This window comes from Canis lupus, chromosome 17, assembly GCF_011100685.1.
Source record: "Canis lupus familiaris isolate Mischka breed German Shepherd chromosome 17, alternate assembly UU_Cfam_GSD_1.0, whole genome shotgun sequence".
NCBI lineage: Eukaryota > Metazoa > Chordata > Mammalia > Carnivora > Canidae > Canis > Canis lupus.
The window spans coordinates 64,086,039-64,109,712 of NC_049238.1; the positions used below are offsets into that span (position 1 = coordinate 64,086,039).

Genomic DNA, 23,674 nt, shown 5'->3' on the forward strand with positions numbered 1-23,674 from the left:
CAAATAATTAGAGCTAGGTAAACAGAATTATCAGAGTCAGTGAGTAGCGTTCCTCTAAATTTAAAGGGTTTAGCTGAATCGATTTTGATATGTAACTGACACTTTGTGACACTTTAGAACAGTGATTCTTATGATTCTTAAAGTGTGATCTCTGGATTAATGGCATCAACACTACCTAGGAACCAGCTATAAATGCAAATTCTCAGTCCCTACCCCAGACCAACTGAACCAGAAACTCTGGAAGTGAACCCCAAATATCTGTGTTTTAAACCCTCCAGGTAATTTTGGTGCTTGCTAAAGTTTCAGAACCTCTGTATTTAGACCAGTTGTTTTCAAAGTTGGCTGCACATTAGAATTACCTGGAGCTTTGTAAAATATTGAAGCCAGGTCCCATCCCCACCCTCCAAAAATTGAATCAGATTTTGTGGGAATGATGTTCAGGCTTTACTGTGTTTAAAATTTCCACAGGTGGGGTGCCTGGTTGGCTCAGTCAGTAGAGCATGCAACTCTCAATCTCAGGGTCATGAGTTCAAGCCCCATGTTGGGCATAGAGCCAACTTAAAAAAAATAATAAAAATTTAAAACTTACACAGGTGATTCTAATTTATAGCCAGTGTTAGATCATTGCCTTAAAAGTTTAGAGAACACATAGAGGTAGCTGCTGAGTCAATAGGAAATGACAACTCCCAACACTATGACTTCTAGCTATCAGTTTTATGTTTCTGGGCCCTGAGGCCTTTCTGGGTTTCCTTGAAGACAAACTAGGCCATCATAGTCACACAAATACATCTCATTGATATGAAGTAAGAGAATACTAAAGACATTTGCATAACATTGATATAAAGGTGGAGTTTTACTACTTTTGATTATAAGACCTAACCTGTGGCATTATTTAGATTAACACTGTCATATTATAGCCCTTTGTTGAGGTCGTCACATTTTGATTGGTCTCTGATTTTCCCTCCCCACTGTCCTCCTTGATTTCCTGATTCTGGATGGAATCACAGGGAGTCACAGTCATGTAGAATAGAAATCATGAAAACAAAAGAAGCAGAAACTTTTCTAAGCCATCTTGAGTAGTGAGAATGGGGAGCTCTCAATACATTATCTCTCGCATCTCTTGTGGTAGATGAAGATAGTGGGACAGGCTGAAAAGAAGAAAAGATAGTATGTACAGCTGTGGTTTATAAACTGTAAAGTATTCTAGAAACTTAAGGCAGTATTATGTTTTTCTTCTTAAATTAATAATTATGCAGGTGGGCATCATTGTAGTGTGGTCTGGTTTTAGAGGTATCTTAATATGGTACATTGAATGAATCATCTTAGTAGCATTTCTGCAAAAACAGAGTTTGGGATTTCTGTGGACTCAGTTGAAGGTTTAATATGTGAGAATAATCAGGGCTTCATCTCCTAGTCTCTTCTCTGAGTTTTATAAAATGACCCAGTTCTGAGGCCCTATAATACCTTATCAGATTACATCTATTTTTAAGGACACCATAAAATGGTATCTTAGAAGGAATTAGGACAGGATGGGGCCATTTTGGGGGCAATACAGCTAAAATGCCTTTCATCTGTCTTATTTGTTTTTCCCTTAAGTCCCAGAGACACTTTTAATCAATGTTTTAGAAACTGGATGTCATTTGAAGAAGTTAAGATTTCAATCATAGCAGGAGTGATGTTGGAAAAAAATTTTAAATAAATTCACTTCATTTCACTTTGAACAGATGCCAAAATGTATCTCTTCATTCTAGAGTAAAGCTATTTGAAAGACGTTGAAAACAAACTCCTTTCCAAAGTTTCTTCTAGTCTCCATGCTATTCCCCTGCATTATTTACCATGATGAACACCCAAAATAGCATTAGTCTGGCAAATATAGGGCATGGGACAGGAGCTGGAGTTGGGAAAGTAATTACCCAACCCATCATGGAAGCTGTGCCTGAGTTAGAAAGGAAAGTTGAGCTCCTTCAACTTTGGGCATCATTCAAATTGGAAGGGATTTCAGATCATTTAATCTTATAGGCTTTGGATCACTTAGAAGAAGTTAGATGCTAGCTTGGCAGTATAATAATTTTTTCTGCACTACTGCAGAATGCAATGGAGAGAGAAGGTGATAGAGGCAGTATAGATGATATCAAATATTGATTTTTTTTTAAAAGATTGGTTCTTGACTTCATTGTGAAAAAAGATTTTATCCTTTCCATTATCCTTATTCCATGCTTTTTGTTCCCTTTTTGTATCCTCTATCCCGGGGCCAGGAGTACAATGAGGCAAGCATGGTGCCTAGGGTAAAAAATGTAAGGAAGAATCACTCACCCACACACCCAGCATTTACATACTAGTGGCCCTGTGTTTCTTCCCTATCTTATCATCAGGAAAACCATCTGATAAACTAATTTATGACAGTGTTGGAAGCATACTGAACTACTCACTCTCAAGAATATGTGTGTGTCTAAAGTGGAATTTCTGGAAAGGCAATATTTCACCTAAAGAAAGGTCCTTTTCAGTCTTAGCTTATAAACAAAAAATTTGAAATCAAAATCTTGATTATCAGATTATTGACAATAATCAACAGGTGAATCAATAAAGAAAATGTTATATAAAATAGAATATTATTCAGCCTTAAAAAATGAAGGAAACCCTGCCATTTAGGACCACATGAATGGGGGATATTATGCTAAGACAAAGCAGGATAAATACTACATGATACTACTCATTCAAGGAATCTTAAATAGTCAAATTTATAGAAGCAGGGATTGGAATAGTGGTTACCAGGGGATGGGAGGAGGGGGAAATGGGAAGGTATTAATTAGATAGTATCAAAGTTCAGTTACCCAATATTCAGATTCATAAGTTCTAGAGACATATTGTACAGTGCCTACAGTAACAACACTATATTCTTAAAAATTTAGTAAGAGGGTAGGTCTTACAATAAGTGTTCTTTTCACAAAATAAATAAAGAAGGCTGGAAGAAACTTTTGAAGGTGATGGATATGTATATGGCATAGATCATGGTGATAGTTTCATGAGTTTATGCTTTTCTCCAAGCTCATCCAGTTGTATACATTAAATATGTATAGCTTATTGCATGTCATTCATGCCTATTTAATATAATATGGAACAATAAGGGATTCCATTGACTAAAGGGAAGAATTCATGAGGTAATGGAAGATGAAGTTGAAAAGAAATGTTGGGGTCAAATTATGAAGGGCTCTGAATAAAGGCTTCAGGTCATGGAGATTATTACAACTGAGTTGAGAGTGTTTGATCTGAGGAAGATGGGAAAGGTCCCATTCACCTGTATGCTTTCCTTTGGCCCATTAGAGTTTAACTCGAGGTTCCCATTAGAGATGAACACATTCATAATAACATGTCCTGAGGGTTGGACAGCCCCTGAACATAAGTATTTATTTGCACTTTAGTTTAAACTAAACTAGTGCAAACTAGTAACCTAGTTTAGCATAAACAGGTAACCTTGTGTAAACTAGTAACCTAGTTTAATGTAATCTAGTGTAAAATAGTAAATTAGTTTAGTGTAACCTGGCAACATAGCATAAACTAATAACCTAGTTTAGGGTGGCTTAGTAACATAGCACAAACTAGTAACCTAGTTTAGAGTAATCTAGTAACCTAGCATAAACTAATGAATTAGCTAGGGTAACCTAATAACCTAGCATAAACTAGTAAGCTAGTATAGCATAAACTAGTAAATTAGTGTGAATTAGTTACCTAATAAACTAGTAAACCAGTGTAAAATAAACTAGTTTACTAGGCAAATGGCCATGTTCCTTGTAATAACTCTTGAAAATGAGGCATTTGGGGTTATATTTATAGAAGGAGGCACTGTCCTTTTATAAATATGGATAAAGAATGGCAGACTTTAAGAGCATTCTCCAGTATGATACTTGGGCAGCAGACTATGATCAAAAAAGAAAATGGTAACAACACAGGAGGTAACCATGAGATAATGGACATCAATGATGATAACTTATAATTCATAAATCAATTTTACTTCCATTATTTCATTTTATCCTCATAACGGCTTCAAGAGGGAGCTGAGACAGTGATTACTTTTATAACAAGCATAGTGAACTTCTCAGACTTTCATGCCCTGAAGATCACCAGGTCTCTGCCAGAACTCAAGCATTCTTTTTGCCACCCTGCAAAACTCACCTATTTCACACTCTTCCAAAGGCCAGTCCTTCAGGGATTTAAAACTTCGGTTCTTCTATTAAATGCTATCATATTTTTGAGATTGTGACTCTTGAAGGCATGAACATTGACAGATCTGTGAGTGACAAAATCAAGGCAGCTCAGCTTGTCCTAGTCTTGACCTTCCATCTTTGAATTTCTATATATGTTCCATTTGTCAGTAGATTTTGAGAATAAATGGAGTAGAAAAAAGGAATATGAGTAGTTATAGAGGTTGAAAAAGTATTATTGTTTTATGTAAAATATGGAATATTTATTATTATTGTACGGTGTACAATTATTATTGACAATTATTATTGTCCAGTTTAGACATGCTTAGGCACTTACAGGGAGAGGACTGAGCTAAACCATTGTGAGTTTGTATTGTGCAGTTATTTTTCTTTTTAAGAATTTATTTATTAATGAGAGACACAGAGAGAGGCAGAGACATAGACAGAGGCAGAGAGAGAAGCAGGCTCCATGCATTGAGCCCGACTCAATCCCTGGTCTCCAGGATCATGCCCTGGGCTGAAGGCAGATGCTTAACTGCTGAGCCACCCAGGCGTCCCTATTGTGCAGTTATTAATACTGCATGATTGATATGCTTATTACACCTAAACCTTGGGCAACTAATTTCCTACTAATTTCCCAATTTCCACTTTATTTTTCTTCCCACAGAGACTCTTGCTTCCTGGGTCTGGAACCTGGAGCTGGAAACAAATGCTTGGGGACCTTACTGCACCCCCAAGGGAGATGTCTGGTAGCCTGGAGTTGGTGTGGCAGGAAAGAAGGCCCTTTGTTAGACTCATCCTTGCACTCTGGGAGGCAGAGAGGGAGGGACCTGCCAACATAGAGCCAAACAGTAACTCACCTATACAGTAATGTAGCTGACAGCACTTGTGCCTTGTTATCTCACCAAGTCTTCAGGACAACCTGAAGAGGCAAGCAGGGCAGACAGCACTGTGAGGACACTGGGGCTGAGAGAAACAAAGTGCATCTCCTGAAGTTACCTGGCTGGAGAGCATTGAGGCTGGTATATGACCTCAGAGCACACAAGGCTAGATCCAGTGTTTTAGCTATATCACCCTGCTTTCTAGGAAATGGAAATTTTCCATACTTAGAGACCACTCTTGTAAATTTCAACTGCCATGACCATTTCTATTTAAAACATTGGTGGGGTGAACCCTTAGTTCTAAGCTTGAAGACCCAGGTCTGGTGTCACCATGTCCAGAAGCTCTTCTTAATTTCAACCTCTCAGCTTGGATTTAGGTACCTTTCCACTGGGCATCTTTACCTCAATGATAGCATTTACTACTTTTTTGTTTACTTATGACTTGTTTGCTTATTTGGTCTCAGCTGCTAAGATGTGAGTTACTCTGGATATGGGTCTTATTCATTGGCTCTCCAGGTGCCTAAAATATAGTTGGTGGGCTTTGAACTGAATGTCTTTGCCTGAATTCTTTGTCTCTGCATGGAGTTAGTGTCTCTCTTTCCCTCTTGACATTTTCATGTCTCCTACTCCCTACTCTCTGGAAAGGATCTTACACTCTCTTCACCCTGAGGTATGAGTGATTGAGAAGCTGATGCAGAATTCTTCCTTGTGGTATCTACATTTTAATAATCAACTGGCACCACCATTGTAGAATTTTCAGCATGGGAAATCCTGGTGGTATTGTCTCATTGTGTGGAGAGAAGGCTGCTGTTCCTTGATATACCACTGCAATGCAAAGTGACCAGGTAAAGGGAGAAGGGCCTGTCTGTGAGACCATTGGTCTCTCATCTGTGAGAGCATGTGACTGCACCTGTTGGAACATGATGTGTGTGTCTGTGTGAGTATATGCATGCATTTGTATACCCTTGAGCTCCTAAAACCAGAGAAAAAGAGAGTATGAAACATATACAGTCTATTTCTTCCCAGAGACAGAGCCAGCGAAGGAAAGACCTGAGAGGGAAGAAGACTAATATAGTTGGAGCTGGTCACCTTCTTCTGTCTCCTCATCCTCTGTCCCTTCTCCCTTCTGATACATCTGGGAAGATGGGCCAGTACTTGTGTCTGTCTGGAATATAGCAATGCCTTAATCAGATCACCATTAGGCTCTTGAGTGGGTTACCAAACTTGTACAGTATAGATGGCAACATGGGCACAGAGCAGACTGGAGGATGGGACTGAGATAGAATCAAGGGCAGAGAACACAGCATGCCATTTGTCTACTCTCTAAAACACCATGAAATTTTAATGCCCACAAATGTGTGCTCAGGTCACTCATTCAGAGGTCATTCTTTGAGTCACAGGCACATTTCTTCATCATTGGTTCAACAACCATTTGGTGCATGCCTCCTCCCTACCAGATTCTGGGCAGGATGCTACATGGGGTAGATGGCCCCAAACCCCTCCCAGGACATCATTGGCACCTCCCTTTCTGACACTGTTCTCAGCTTTGTTTAAATTATAAGCTTCCAAGGGCAGGATCTAGATTCTTTTTTTTTTTTTTTTTAATTTAAGTTCGATTTGGCAACATATAACAACCAGTGCTTATCCCATCAAGTGCCCTCTTCAGTGCCTGTCACCCAGTCACCCCATCCCAACTTCTGCAACTTCCCCTTCTGCAACCTTTTGTTTGTTTCCCAGAGTCAGGAGTTTCTTGTGGTCTGTCTTCCTCTTTAATTTTTCCCCACTCAGTTTCCCTTCTCTCCTTTATAGTCCATCTCACTATTTCTTATATTCCACGTATGAGTGAAACAATATGATGATTGTTTCTCTGATTGACTTATTTCACTCACCATTATACCCTCCAGTTCCATCCGCATAGAAGCAAATGGTCGGTATTCTTTCTTTCTGATGGCCATTGTGTATATAGACCACATCTTCTTTATCCATTCATCTTTCGATGGACACCGAGGCTCCTTCCACAGTTTGGCTATTGTGGACATTGCTGCTATGAACATTGGGGTGCAGGTGTCCTGTTGTTTCACTGCATCTGTATCTTTGGGATAAATCCTCAGCAGTGCAATTGCTGGGACGTAGGGCAGATCTATTTTTAACTCTTTGTTTTTTTTGTTTTTTTTTTTTTTTTTGTTTTTTGTTTTTTTTGTTTTTTTTTTTTTTTATTTTTAACTCTTTGAGGAACCTCCACACTGTTTTCCAGAGTGGCTGCACCAGTTCACAGTCCCACCAACAGTGCAAGAGGGTTTCCCTTTCTCCACATCCTCTCCAATATTTGTTGTTTCCTGTCTTGTTAATTTTCACCATTCTCACTGGTGTGAGGTGGTATCTCATTGTGGTTCTGATTTGTATTTCGGATCTAGATTCAAATCATCTCTGCCTCTCTCCAAATATCTTGTACTATACTTTGCCCATAGGTCTTAGACACACATTTCTTGAACAAGTAAATAAGTAAATTAATGAATGGCTTGCAAGATAAGACCTCTACATTTAAGAAGTTGACAATCTATTAAGGTAGAAAATAATAAAAGACTTCCAGGATCTCTTCCAATTTTGTGATTATGTTTTTATGAAATATCTGTGATATAATGCAGAATGTAACACATTGCATATGTATATTATCACAGGAAGAAGAAACTTGGCTTTAGATTCAACCCACTATTCAGTATCAGCTCTTCATCCAATAGCATCCCAGGCACTTCTGAATTATTGCCTCACTTCATCTTGACAATACTCTTATTCAGAATGCAATATGGCTTAATGATAACAGTAGATACTGTTTATCAAGAATTGCTCTGTGCGGCTTCCTGCATGGAGCCAACTTCTCCCTCTATGTCTCTGCCTCCCTCTCTCTGTGTCTCTCATGAATAAATAAATAAAATCTTAAAAAAAAAAAAAAAGAATTGCTCTGTGCCAGGCACTATGCTAAACTCTGTGTATGAATGATCTCATTTAATCCCCACAACAAGCCTATAACTAGGATATTATTTTTCTATTTTAGTGGAAACAGAGGCCAATGGGGAATAAACAACATGTCCAAGAGACATGGAGTTAGTTCCTGGCTGCCCTGGGGCTTGAATCCCATCTGTTTGATATCAGCATTTGGACTTTTAATCACTTTGGTTGGGATGCATAGGGCTCTGGGGACACATCATGTCTTTGATGCCCAGCCCATCACTTTGTAGCTGTGTGATCTTGGGAAGCTCAGGCTCTCTGAGCTGCAATTCCCTCATTGGTAAAGCAGGAATAGTAACCACTACCTTAGGAGATTGCTTTCAGGATTCAGTGAGATAATATATGTACATGTCTGTCACATAGTAGGTGTCAATGCCTGTTAGTCCTTGTCTTTTAAAAAATAAGGTAACTTAAAGAATGGACCGGCAAAGCACTTGTCCTTCAAACCCATCCTGTTGCATCACTGTTCCCTGCCCCTGGCCAGATTCTATAGGTTTTTCAGTCACTTTCAGATATTAGAAGTTTTATTTTCAGGTATTAAAAAGGCCAGGTGGATCTAAATCAATACTTTCATTTCACATCCAATTTAAGCTTTTCTCTTTCTTCCCAACTTGGGACCTCTCTGTGTGCTCGTTAGTCAGCAGTGGAGTGAGGGTGGGTGTTTATTTCTTTAAGCTCCTCTTCCATCCCATCCCAACTACTGGCCTTGCCTAGCACTCCTTCAGGGCTGGATGGAAGAGGCATAGAAGGAAGGGCACATTGGTTTCTATTGGCATTGCTGTAATACGGTAACAAGGTCCTCTGTGTTCTCTTTGGGTGCCCAAATGCTGGCTCTTTCCCTTCTGAGGTGCTTCTATGGGTTATTTAAAATATTTTCCTCATAATCCTCCAACAACTAGAGTCTCTGGATGCCTCTCATTTCCTTCTCCAACATCACCTACCAACCTTTCTGCTGGGGTCTCTTTATCCAGCAGGCAGTCCTCTAGGGCAGGTCCATCTCAGGACAGCTCTTGTCCAGCTCCTGCTGCAACATCCAGTTATCCCAGGGAGAGTTCCACCAGATGCAGAATGCTCAGACTTTCTCCACTGGCAGTCAGCCTGCCCCTGGCCTTCCAACTTTCCAGGTGAGGATCAGATGCCAGTCTCCAATCTTCATGCATCTCAAGCTCCCCAGGATACAGTTCAGATTCTCCAGAAACTCATGCCCTTTGCTCCAGTCTCATGGAGGGGCACAGGGCCCCTTCCTAGTCCAGCTGGCTTCCAGTGAATATCCTCAATTAGCCTTCACCCTTTTCTTGTGTATGAGATTGAGGTGGGTGGTGGGGTGTAGGTCCCACATTGAATATCCTTTTTTCCTGGTAAGCCTTACAGATGAGATGCATCTAAGCACCCTTTTTTAGAATGTCTACACAGTAAATTGTCATTTTTCTCAGCTTTAGGACCTCAGCCCAAACTCTAAGATGATAAAAAAATTCAATAATGTACTGTTACAATTCTCTCACTCTCCTATGTACAGTGCATGTAGTTTTCAAAGTCAAATGGTATCACAAGGGGAATAACAGAAAGGGGCAGTTGCCTCTCCTTTCCATCCTGTCTCTTTGGCTCTTTTCCCAAAAGCAACTGTTTCCAACTTTTTCTGCTATTTATTTTGATCATCATGTCCTTGCTTCTAAATGACACACATTTATAAAAATCATTTCAGGAATTATCCATTGTCTTCCTCATGCCAGAGAAAGGAATTTAAATCTTTCACTATCCGCTCCCCCCCCCACCAATATTTCCTTTTCTCTGCCTTCCTAATATAGTTCTCTAACATTTTTTTATTAAACAATATATCTGTTGTTCCTATGTAAATGTTAACATTTAAGTCACATATTGTACTGATTATATTTCTGCTCTTGAATAACTTTTTTGTTTTCCTTGGAATCTATCTCTACTCATTTTAGTTGTTTGCTTGATGTGTGATATGTGAATACTTCCAACTCCTTGACAAAACGATAACTCTTCTCCACAAAGTTGAACACATGAGGTCATCTGTCTCTTCTGGGTTTGGGGGCGGAAAACCATCCACAGGAGCCTTCAGCTATTCTGTTCTCTCTGCTCTGGACGCTCCCTGGGACCCCACTACACTGCTATCATCTTGGGATTTTCCTTCACTATCATCATGCCTTTCAACTCTGGTAGATAGTGATTTGATATCTTTCTCTTCCATGGCTTATATTTTATTTTCATTTTGGTTTCATGTATCTTCAGGAGCTTCCTGAGAAACGTTCATGGTAGATAATTTTTTTTTTCAGACCGTGTTGGAAATGTTAGAATAAGAAAGTTTGACTGGGTATTAAACTGTAGGTTAGAAGACATTTTTTTTTCCTCTCAGAACTTTAAAGGTATTGGCTTGTTGTTTCCTAGCTTCCAACATTTTCAATGATAAATCTAATACTATTTTCATATCTGATTTTTAAAATGTCTATTTCTCCCCTGTGGTTCTTCTCTTATCTTTGTTATCCTGAAATTTCACAATCATGCGTCTTAATATGGCTCCTTTATTTTAAAAATATTTTTAATTTTTATTTTAAATTAAGGTATAATTGACATGTAGCATTTTATTCATTTTATGTCAACATATGGTTCTTTTAGAATTTGTTATGAGAGGTATGCTGTAAGTACTCTCATTCTTTCTCTGGTATTTTTATTAGCTGGATATTGGACCTCTAATTGATCCCCATCCCCCCACCCCTTGTTTTTTTAAAAAGTTTCCATCTCAACTTCTTGTTTTACCATCTGGAAGGTATCTTCACCTTTTTCCTTTTCAGTAGTCTATTAAGATTTTTTTATTTATGCTTTGATATCTTTAATTTATAAAAATTCTTTTATTGTACTCTGTCATTTTTTATAGTACTCTGCTTTTGTTCCATGGATGAAATATCTTCTGTTTTAGGAAATTACATTAAAAATTTTTTATCTTATTTTTTACATTGCTTCCTTTAAATTTACTGTTTTTATTTGTTTCTTTGGATTCTGTCTTCTTAGTATTTAGATATTCAGTTAATTTGTCTTTTCAGGTGAAAAGTCCTGCCTTCAAGTGCGCCCAAATCTGAAGTGTTTGGGCTTCCTCGATGAATAAACTTGGCTTACACAGGGCGGTAGAAATGTAGTTTCATGGCATCTTAGACCGGGAATGGTTCTGGGGCTCTGGATCACTTCTACAGACTTTTGAATATCCTTCTGGCGTACTCCCCCCATACACACCTGCTTCCAGAGCTACCTGGAGGCTGCCTATTCTTGGGTCTTTTGGTGGTTTTGTGCTGGTGTCTCAACTTTATTTCCTCAGAAATGCAGCCTTTATGTGCCGTATTTTATTAGGCAGTGCAATTACAGGGATACAGAAATGAGGAGAAATGGGGGTAAAGCAGGGAAAGAGGGGGAGCCTATGCAAAAGTGTATTACTGTGCTGGCCCCCACTTGGTTCAAGAGCAACTAATTCCTTAATCTTACAGGACTGGCTTTCAAATATGAACAAATGTGCTTTGGTACAATCTATCTGAGGTTAGGGAAAGAGAATAATTTATCCCCTAGTCCCTTGCTCCTACTGGCCAAAAGTTTACTTCATAGGAAGTTAGCTTTCTTGTTGTTCTGAGTCATTTAGAATGGGCACTGAACAAGCCCCATAGTGTCAGCAGGAGAGTTCTAGGGCAACAGCATGAGGAGTGCAGTGCAGATGTGAGATCAGGGGCTGCTGGATTGTCTTGGCATGAATTTGCTTGGGTCCCATGCACAGGCAGTCATACCCATTGGATGGAGAGGAACACATGGCAAAAGGCAAGGCCAATGCACACAAATAAGAGACATTGGATACAAGTGGGGATTAGCTCACCCCTCATTGGATTCCTTACCACAAGAATTTACATTTCCAAGAGCTCTGAAATCAGCTCTTTCCTATCTATATTCCAGTTTCTAAAATTATGGTGATATTTTTCATTTGCTCTGATCTCTACTTCCATGGTTTTCGTCCATGTGAATTTATACTTAAAAAATATATTTTTTTAGTCATTTAAAAAATTTTGAGTTTTGATGGGGCTCCTGGGTGGCTCAGTTAGTTAAGCAACTGCCTTCAGCTCAGGTCATGATTCCTGGAGTCCTGGGATGGAGGACTTGGGCTCTCTGCACAGTGGGGAGCCTGCTTCTCCCTCTGCCCCTTTACCCCACTTGTGCTCTCTCTCTCTCAAATAAATAAATATTTTTTTTTAAAAAAGAAATTTTGAGTTTTGAGAACAAACCTGTATGTTTATTCTGTCATGAATCAATGTCCATCGTTACGCATGTGGAATGATTTATAGGGGCACCTTGGTCTCTTCTCCACTCCTCCATTTACTCTGACACTCAAAGTTCCATATAGTATGAAAGTAATCCTTTCGTCTATGAGTTTTCTTGATCAGCAGCTCCCTTATAGAAGGGAGAATCTCTTTAAGAGATGGGAGAGGATGCTAGAAAGCATTCTGAGACAGTGTACCTTAGCTAGATCTCAGGGGTCCATATGATTTCCATGGGAGAAAATGGGATGTGGGGGCAGGTAAGACTTTCTAGGCATAATGAAGAGTAAGGAGTAAAGATGGAGAAGTGGGAAGGAGCACAGTGTGTTCAGAGACTGGCAAGTAGCTTTGATTGACTGGTATTTGGGGTTTTGTAGGATATAGAGTTGGAAAGTGTGCTTTCTGAAGCCCTTGGATGCCAGGTTAAGGAATTGGGACTTGGTTATATATGCAGTATGAGTGTTTGAGCAGTGAGTGATCCAATCCTATCAATGCTTTGTGAGGATTAACCCATCTGTTGGGCTGGGATGCCAAGGAAGGAAGATCCAGAAACTGTGCACAACTTGAGGAATGTTGTGAAGAATTGGAAGAGAAATTGGGGGACAGACCTGGAAGATCCCCAAAGAGGCATTAAAGTTTTGCCAACCAGTGCTAACACTCAGGGCTAGACTGCACATGCTCCCTTCATATGGCCAACTGTTTCTCATCCTTCAAAAGTCACTTCAATGGTCACATATTCCAGGGTGCTTTCCCTAGGCTGAGTCAGGGGTCCCTCTTGGGCACTGCCATAGTCCCTAGGTTTGGATCCACCTAACACTTCTTATGTTATTCTGTAAGAATTTAACTTGTCTGAAATCTCTTTGTGCACAAGGTGTCTGCTTTATTTAACTGTGTGTCCTCAGAGATTAGCACAGAGTTTTACCTACAGCAAATGCTCAATAAATGCTTGTTGAATTAATGAGTAAGTCTAGGGGTGCCCTGTTAAATTGTATTTGCAGACTTTGTCTGGCAATGGTCAGCAACCTGTGAGGAGAAGCAGAGGAAGAAGACAGAGGAGTTAGGCCAAGATCAAGGAGCTGGCATGGTGGTTCTGAGAATAGCAAGGCATCAAAGGTCTAGGATGTTGGTGATGAGGGCTGTAGGCAGCACCAAAATACACTCAATAGGGTATCACTTCACAAATGTCAGAATGGCTAGTATCAAAAAGACAAAGAAATAACAAGTATTAATGATAATGTGGAGAAAAGAGAACCCTCATACACTATTGGTGGGAGTGCAAATCGGTGTAGCCATTGTGGAAAACAGTATGGAGGTTTCTCAAAAAATTAAAAATAGCAACACTGTATGATCCAGAAATTCCACTTCTGAATATTTATCCAAAGAAAATGAAAACACTAATTCAAAAATATATATGCACCCTTATTGAACAATGACAAAGTTATGGAAAGAACCTAAGTGTCCATCAATGGATGAATGATAAAGAAAATGTGGTACGTATATACAAGGAATACTACTAAGCCATAAAAAAGAACGAAATTTTGCTATTTGCAACAATATGAATGAAACTTGGGGGGTATTATGCTAAATGGAATAAGTCAGACAGAGAAGGACAAATGCAGTATGACTTCACTTATATATGGATTCTAAAAGACAAAACAACCAACCATCAAAACAAAACTTACAGATACAGAGAATAGATTGGTGGTTGCCAGAAGGGAGAAGGTGGGAGAAATGGGTGAAGGGGCATAAGAGGTACAAACTTCAAGTTATAAAATAAGTCATGATGTAACATAAAGCATGGTGACTATAGTCAAAAGTATTGCATTGCAAATATGGAATTTGCTAAGAAAGTAAATCTTAAAAGTTCTCATCACAAGGGGTGCCTGGCTCAGTGGTTGAGCATCTGCCTTTGGCTCAGGTCATGATCCAGTGTCCTGAGATCAAGTCCTACATTGGCCTCCCCACAGGGAGCCTGCTTCTCCCTCTGCCTGTGTCTCTGCCTCTCTCTGTGTCTCTCTGAATAAATAAATAAAATCTTTAAAAAAGTTCTCATCACAAGAAAAACATTTTTTTTTTTGTAATTTTGCATGGTGACAGATGGTAACTAGACTTATTATGGTGACCACTTCATGGTGTACACAAATCTCCAGTCATTATGTTGTACACCTGAAACTAATGTAACGTATGCCAATTATACTTCAATAAGAAAATAAACTTCATAGAACTCAGGATGGATCAAGAAGTACCCCTTGGAGACAAATGATAGCTGTAGTTATCAATTGCATTTATTGATCACAAGGGAGTATTTCTATTTCTTGTGCTATGAGCCTCATGGCAATCATCTGAGGTATGAAGGACTTGTGTTATTACACTCATTCTGCAGTGAATCCTTTGAGACTCAATTGACAGAGGGATACTAAACTCAAACTCATGCATCCAGCCTCTCATCCCAGGCTGTTTCAGCTTCGACACACACACTCCTGACACACATACACTTGGCAGGTGCACGAATGAGAACACACAAGCTTGCACTCACTTGTAGAAGTGCACCCAGAAACGTAGACCCTAAAACTGGAGGCTGTAACAGTGAAGTTCATTGTGGGTCTTCCAAAAACTCGTATCTCTAGGGCTATCAGGCTGCATAAGCTGCCAGAAAAGGAGGGGGAAGAAAATCAAAGAATCTCTTTGACAGCTCCCATTAAGTGAAATATGAGGTGAGACAGAACGAAATAAAATTGAGAATGAAACGACAGGGTTTTTCTATCTGACCGAAAACATTTGAAAGCCATTGGTCTGATTGCTACCCATTCATCACCTGCCTCAGCTGGTGCAGACCCTCTCTGCAGGTCCCTTCTTCATGCTCACCAGGGAGAAAATATCTTTTGAAAAGGGGATGCCCCTGCCAAGTCAGCTCAGAAAAGCACTTCATGTTGTGGGGAGACTTCAGGCCTCCTAGATGCACTAACTTCCCATCTCCTAGCACTGAGGTCTTATTTCAGCATGCCCTGTTCCCAGAACATCTCCTCTTTCTAGTTCCTATTTCCTACACAGTCTCTACATTCCCAGAGAAATCTTCATTCCCAGCATGTCCCCCCATTCTAGAATATTCAATAATCAGCAGCAGTCCATTCCTTAGATCACCTTCATTTCCAGATCATCCCAAATTCCCATTTCTCCCCTTCTTAACTCAGGCTCGCAGGACAGTCCTTCAGCCTCAGAATCTAGAACTCAATTCAAGGAGCACAGCATGGAGCTCCCAGGTTACTCTCCCTGTCCCTTGTCCATTGGAGTGGAGCCCTGGTTTGTAGGGACTTTGGTGAATTTCCTAATAACCACAGCCTCTTCTCCCAAGCCAGTCTCCTCCCTTTGCCTCACTTGCCCTTAGGTGAGTGAGAACTACAGAGTAGTTTGCAGAACTAGGGTACAAGGAACTCTAAGGTCAATGAGAATTAAAAAAAAAAAATTATTGTTAGAAGAAATATATTTATTTATTTTTTTTCTATAAATTTATTTTTTATTGGTATTCAATTGGTCAATGAGAATTAAAACAAGTCCAAGCAAGTCAGCTCACGCCTCACGGAGGGCTTTCCAGCTCTTCTCTAATGCTTTATTTCAGTGTGAGCCTATGAAGAGGCTTGATATGCATTCTCTGTCTTCTCCACCCCCTGCCTGCCTGTTAGGGACAGGAGGCATCGGCACTTCCCACTAGGGCTAGAGAGGGGAATTGACTTCCCTGCCTCCAGCTTCACATTTCAATCCATGCTTTTCCTATCAATTCTAATCTGCTTCCTGGCACCATTTTTGTTCCACTGATTAGCAACTAAAAAAACCCATACTGGACCTATAGATCCCCTTCCATGTATCACTAAATAGTCACTCTTCCCTCTCCTGTACTTACTATCAAAGGACTAGCTGTTACCCTCCTCTCTTGTGCGCTAGACCTAGGGATCTAACTTGGAGGGTAATAACTCTTATCTTTGAGGGTTGAGAGAATGTAAAGTGCTGAGCTTGTGACACCCTGAGACCTGTCTTCCAGTCACCCCACTGGCTGTTTGTGCCAGCCCCACCCCAGCCAGGGGGATCCCTGCCTTCAACACTTGGCTTGATCTCTCCCCTTGTTGGGATATTCCTCTAGGTTTTCAAGATGCACAAAATAGTCAGTATGAGAATAAAGAGAACATGATAGGAGTTGGACTGTAAGAAAAGGACTCATCATCCTTCATGACCATTGTTTTTTTTAAATATTAAATCATTTATTGATTACACATAATGGATGATACACAAGCTTTAATCCCATATATAATTTTATCTGATACCATAATTCAATTTAGATATATTGCATAGGATGTGCCGACAATCATAATAACCAAATAAACTCCAGGACTTTGCTTGGATGACCCTTTTAATGGTGAACTCCAGGTCACAACACATTAACTGTCAGTTCAACCACACCAAGGTTTGTGGTTTCTGTGCCCAAGTAGGTTGCAAATAAATTTCGAATGGAACCTGGCATCACCCTGAAGGAATTCTAACTTCACACTGTTGGGGTAGTTTACCAAGATGGCTTCAGAGTACACTAACTTTACACAGCACATTTAAAAAAAGACACATTTATTCAGTGTCATGATCAGACTATTACATTTAGCAATCAACAGCATGGGTGCAAAAAAAAAGATTTACATTAAAACCCTTTGTTGGAATGCTTTACACTTTCCACAGAACAGAAACTAAAATAACCTGTTATACAATTAGTCACAAATACAATCCTCGAGTTTTTTGCCCATACACATGAGTATTGTCTAAAACATATCTTCTTTGTAGCAGCTAGGCCCTGCCACCGCTGTGCTTGGCTGAGTTCACAGATCTGTTGTAACCTGTAACTTCCCTGTCACTTCTCTGGCCCTCCTCTCCTGCTAAGCTTTGTTTCCTGGCAGTAATTAAAACCTTCTGCCACTGCCACAGCTGCTGCTGCTGGAACCGCCATAGCCACCTTGGTTTCGTGGTTTGGCAAAGTATTGGCCTCCACCACCATAGGGGCCAGAGCTTCTGCCTCCAAAATTTCCTCCTTTCATGGGTCCAAAATTTGAAGATTGATTGTTGTAATTGCCAAAATCGTTATAGCTTCCGCCACCTCCAAAGTTGCTTCTGTCATTACCAAATCCATTTTAGCCATCCCCACTGCCACTGACCGTATCTAACAGCACCTCGACTGCCACTGAAGCCACCTTGACCACTGAAGTTCCCTCCATGACCAAAGTTGTCATTCCCACCAAAACCACCTCCACGACCACCACCAAAGTTTCCAGAACCACTTCGTCCTCTTTGGCTGGACCAAGCACTAGCCATCTCTTGCTTCGATAGGGCTTTCCTTACTTCACAGTTGTGGCCATTCACAGTATGTATTTTTGAATGACAATCTTGTCTACAGAGTCGTGGTCGTCAAAGGTCACAAAAGCAAAACCTCTCTTTTTGCCACTGCCTTGGTCAGTCATGATCTCAATCACTTCAATTTTCCCATACTGTTCAAAATAACCTCTTGGGTGATGTTCTTCAGTGTCTTCTTTAATGCCACCAACAAAAATCTTTTTCACAGTTCAGTGGGCACCAGGTCTTGAGAATCTTCTCTTGAGACAGCCCTCTTTGGTTCCACGACTCTTCCATCCACCTTGTGTGGCCTTGCATTCATGGCTGCATCCACCTCCTTCACGGTGGCCTACGTGAGAACCCAAAGCCTCTGGAGCGCCTGGTGTTGGGGTCTCTCATTACCACACAGTCCGTAAGCGTCCCCCATTGCTCAAAATGGCTCCTCAGACTCTCATTGGTTGTTTCAAAGCTCAAACCTCTGATGAAGAGCTTCTGCAGCTGCTCAGGCTCTTTGGGAGACTCTGACTTAGATGTGACAGCAGTGGGAGGGGAGGCTTTAACAATGTTAACTTGGCGGTTTCCAGGGGCAGAAAGGAGTAATCTAACAAACGTCCTTCATGTTCATTGTTAGGACAAAGGTTCATTCCCTCGTTGAACAAATATTAATTGAGCACTTACTGCAGCCTGGCAGTGAGCAGGATGCTCATAGGAACTGTTTGGTATAATCCTGTTCACAAGACAATCCTGAGTCGTCAAGATTTCCCAGTTTGTCAGCCTGACAGTTAAGACTATTTTCTTCCTATCCGTATAAACTCATTTTCTTTCCTTTTTTTTTTTTTTTAAAGATTTTATTTATTTATTCATGAGAGAGAGAGAGATAAAGGCAGAGACACACAGGCAGAGGGAGAAGCAGGCTCCAGGCAGGGAGCCCGACCTGGGACTCGATCCCAGGTCTCCAGGATCATACCCCAGGCTGAAGGTGGCGCTAAACCGCTGAGCCACCCGGGCTGCCCTAAACTCATTTTCTTCTCAATTCAGAGGTTCACTTTTCTCTATCCAGTAATATACACAATCCTATAAATGGCCCCCTGCTTCACCTCCAAAGCCTAATTTCTGAGCAGCAGAGAGAAAAGCAAAGCTGCCACCAACTGAAACCTCCACACTGAAAACCCATTCCTTGTAAGCTCTTGTTCAGGGATTCTCTAGAAGGCTGGGTGGTGGGTGCTTTCCACCGGGGCCACCAGATTTGCATGCTCTCCGAAGGCAGGAAGAAAAGAGGGAAGGAAGAAGGGTAGGAAGGAAGAAGGGAAGGAAGGAGGGAAGGAAGAGGGAAGGAAGGAAGGAAAGGGGACTTTTATTCCTGACCCAGGCTGGGCTGTTGCTAGATCTCTCTCCACTCTCTTAATTATAATTCTATAATAAATTTTCCAGGGCATGAAGGTGCTCAGAGCACTTGGCTTTGCTTTTCTATAATAGTGTTTCATTTATCTTTCCTGTCTGAGGTGAGTATCTGTTGATCCAAGTTGATAACAATAGGGGAGCTGTTATTGATATGGTGAAGGGTGCGTCATCCATCCAGATGCTTGGGAGCTTAGTCTTGGGGACAGCTCCTGGACGATGGGGAGGAAAGAACCAAGTGGATGGTGTGGGTGATGGGTTGGGTGGAATTCTTAGTTACTCAGTCCATTAGCTGTGGCCACAACCCTTGGCGCCTGTCACTTTCCATTTGTTTTCCCTTTGTCTCTAGTCAATTCATATTACTCTGCCTCCCTATCCAAGCGTGATGTTACCTGGTACCATTCCAATTCCAAACCTGCCTGCATATTAATCTTGACAATGCACCTGTGGTTTCACTCATTCATACTTCAGCTGCTAATCCAAACGGTGCCATCTGTGCGAGGTATTGGCTCGTTTGTATCCAAAAAAAGGGTTTGGAGCAAGGCACACACTTCCATTGACCACTGGCTGTGAGCAGTTCATTAGGTAATTGATATGCAGGTGAGGGAGGCCACAAAATCGGTGCTATGGGTCATGGGACTTTTACCTTTTGTGGCTACGAGGCTCCTCAGTTACCCTAAGGGAAGTGTGTCTGTGTGTATTTTCTCATTCGGGCATGTTTTCCAAGTGCTCGCCTTGTGCCAGGGAGGTATTCAGAGAAGACATGGATCTGGCACCTGCCAGATCAAGCCAAAGAAGCCCCGGGTATGCCCAGGCACCTGCTGCTGAACTCCGGTCCCCCGGGCTCTGGGGGTGGTAGCCAGGGACCGGCTCAGTGCCGTGCATGCTCTGCAGCCCCACGGCCCCTGTGACCCAGTCTGTGGCCTGCCACATGCTCCCCAGTGGCTGATGGGCCTGCAGACCCCTGGTGTCTGCCTGTGCTTTCCCCTCCACCTCTTGCCTTCACCCCTGCCCAGCTGGAGCCACGCAGCTGCAGACCCCAGGGTTCTCAAAGCCCCTGCCCTGCTGCTTGCAGTCTGCAGGCTCAGCAAGGCTGCATTGTGAGAAGTGTATTTTTAGCTGCCCTAGGCCCCATACCTATTTTTAGCACCCAGCAGAGGGCTGTGGCTTGGCAGTGCTCCATGGGAGGGCTGGCCATAGGCTCCTGACCCGCAGGCTGCTCTGCCGAGTTGGCTTAGCTTCAGGTGGGATTACTCGCAGTAGTAAATTCTGGGTTTTGGAGCTTAGGCTTCACCAAGGTGGTGGTGCTCACCATTCAGGAGAGTTCGTTTCCCTGCCCAGGATTTGAAACCCTCTGATGTCATAATGCTCCAAGTCTGAGGAATGAAAGAGGAGGCCAGGCTAGCAGGAAATATTGAAGGGCCAAGAAGAGGGACACCGGGAGACATGAAGATCCAGACAGAAAGAGACCCAGAGGACCCAGAGGACCCAGAGGACCCAGAGGACCCAGAGGAGAGGGAGGGGGAAACACAGAGACAAACTGACAAAGACCGAAGCAGAGGAGGGTTTGGTGAGGGCTATGTGGGGACAGAGACACAGGCCAAAGGGTGGCAACAGAAAAAGAGAGCGATGAGGACAGACGACGCAGTCCCAACAGCTCAGGCTTGTGGATCCAGGCAAGGGGTGCTGTTCTGAAGTCCTTGGACTCATGCCGCCTGTCGGGGTTCACACCCGCAATACCAAGGCTGTTGTGATCATGTTTCGGGGGCCCCAAATGGTTAAGCAACTGGCCGGGGATTGCTCGGAAGGTGCAGTGCAGCCAGGCCCCAGGCCATGCCTGACCTCAGGGAGCTCAGCTCAGTCAGTACGTCCCTTGGGTGGGACAGGCGGGAGCAGATGAGGATGGAGGACTGAAGGGTGCCCACATCACTGTCACAGTGGGCTGAGCACCTGGAGGCCCATACCTGGTCCTTTCCCGGGGACAGTGGCTCTCTGAAATGGGGGCCATCCATCCAGGGGTTGGGGCTGAATTACAGCACCTCCCCCAAGCGTGTGTCACATGGACAGGGTCCCTGTGCTACTGCCGAGGCTGCCCGCAGGCTTCCTGATGCCATGACCACAGCCCAGCCCTTTCCCTCTGTGGAATCCCACCGCCCACTGTGGCGTTAAGGTCAAGGAACCGTCAGTTTCTCTGAGGACAGAGGTCGAGGCTGAGGACAGAGTGACATTATCGCTTTGGATTGTCATTCACACCCTGACCTAACACTGCCCACTACTCTTCTCTGGAACCGGGTGGTTTCTCAGCCCCCGCCAAGGGTACAGGTGATAAATACCGTGCATGGACAAGAATTATTCTTGTTAATGATCTCCACCTCAGAAAACCTCAGCCCCTGATGGAGACCCAGTTCATATTCCTACATTTGTTGAGACTTCAAACAACAGAAGCAACAAGAAAGCCATTTCCAACAACAAGGGCCTGCCTGTGTAGACAGCAATCATAAGTCATTCTTCCATTCCTGGTTTCTGCCCTCCCCACCCCTGCACAGTCAGCTATCCCCGTAAATCTCCTGAGCAGGTAGAGATTTATACAGGAGCCTGTCTGTGGGGCCCCTGGCGACCTCTGACACCTTCAGGAAGAGAACCGTAGGAATCACTATATTTTATTACGTATATTTATTATGTTATATTATATTATATTCTTAAATCAGAATATATGGATAGGCAGGTTGGTGCTTCGTGGTATACTGTCATCGGGGAGGCAGAGAGTGGAGACCTGACTGTCCACGGATTGGAAGGCATGTTGGAAAAGGGGGAACATGGGGATCATTTGTGAGGTCTGTTGGGCTGGCAAAACAACTCTGTCACTTATTGCTATGGTGGGGCCTTTTGTAGGATCGCTGCCACTGTGAAGAGGTGCAGATGCCTTCTAGAACACCTGCCTTTAGGGATGTGATAGAGTGCATGGAGAGGCAGGAACTGTGAATTCATCGGCACAGTGAACAAGTTATTGAAATAGTAAATCACTTCCATACTAGTGGGTTGGTAAATAGTACAAGTGGTTGAGACCAGAAGCATCTGTGTGATGTTGCTTGGGGATGTGGCCAGATTAGTGGGTAATGAGGTCTGGGAACAGAGGATAGCAAATATAGGGGACTCCCAGCAGCTGCTGAGCAAACTGAGATTGTGGGGGTGTACTGAACTCCTCCTCCAGAGGGGCCCGGCATCAATGGGACACTGGAACAGGTGCAGGGTGGCCAGGGTTAGTGGCAGCCTTGTCAGGGGGCCCCGGGACAAGCGTCTGAACCTGGCCACATGGAAGCCCTGGCATCAGATGCATACGCAGCCAGGGTGTGACTTCTGCAGAGAGCTCCCGACAGGGACCTGACAAGCAGTTGAACAGGAAAATCGTGGGAAGAGTTTGATCTAGCCCCTATAGCTAATCATAGGCAGAGAGGTTCTCCACATAGCCAGGGAGGATGCCCCAAACAGAAGATCACGCTGACAATTTTCAAAACACTTGTATCAAGCGGTAGGCAGTTTTAGTTAGAGGACAACAGGGAATAGATTTAAAATGTTTAAGTTTCTATATTAACTTATGTGTTGATTTATATTATTAAACGTTCTGAAGGCTACCCTTGCCCAGATACATAGACACAGCCTCGGTACTCTGAGCTGCAAGAGCCAGCAGGCCACTGGGAATGGGGGCGGGGGTACAGGCAGTCACAGTTCCAGGGGCTGTGGAAGGTCTGCGGGAACACTCTGGAGCAGGACACTGTGTGCCTGGGGCACGAGGGAGCAGGCACTTGACCCAGGACACCTCCCCACTCTCAGAACATTGGGACCCTTGGGGCCTGCCAGCGACTGCGCCAGACACTTGGCCCTCAAGGGCCCTTTGCCATCTGAGAGGGCAGAGCCGTCTCTGGATGCCCGCAAGGCTGGGACGCTTGGAGAGCGCGGGTGCCGCCACAGCCCCCGGAAAGGAGAAACGGGAAGACGGAGTAATTAATAGTTTCTTGTGGCTGATTCCTGACGCGACCGCGAGGTTGATGGTGCCGCAGTCTATTACCGACTTCATTACATTTATTTGCCTGCCAGGTGCCTGCCCTTTCTCTTGTCCGATCCTGTCATGGATAAATACTCCGGTGGCTCAGCTGGTCCCCCCTCGTCCCACTGCCGTGCACAGAGGGCTGGTGGAGGACCCCTGAGCAGGAGCTGTGGTCTGGCCCCGGTGAGCCAGCAGGGACAACAAGCCGGGTGGTCCTTCCCAGGCTGCCTTTCCCACCAGCACTGTGAGATGGCACTCAAAGCAGAATTCAAGGGGGCTTTCGCATACCTGTGGGGTTTTGCCTTAAATCCAAAGTGAACTAGATCATGGGGGCTGAAGACTGACTCCAGGCCTGGGAGATGGTGGAGCAAGCAATATATCATGACAATCATGAAATTGCAGACTTGGAAAGGATCAGAGAGGTCGCTTCCTCTGGCCACCCCTCCAAACCTCGAGTCCCTTCTGCACAAG

The 23,674-nt window shown here is 42.9% G+C and overlaps 1 long non-coding RNA gene across 1 annotated transcript; it reads right to left on the reverse strand.

The window, feature by feature from the left end:
• Positions 1-717: 717 nt before the first annotated feature.
• LOC111090740 lies at positions 718-21,946 on the reverse strand. Its single transcript, XR_005371931.1, has 4 exons — positions 20,296-21,946; positions 5,060-5,121; positions 4,171-4,348; positions 718-1,148 (listed from the first exon to the last, which is right to left on the reverse strand). It is a non-coding gene; the product is annotated as an uncharacterized LOC111090740 (long non-coding RNA).
• Between the last annotated feature and the right edge of the window lie 1,728 nt (positions 21,947-23,674).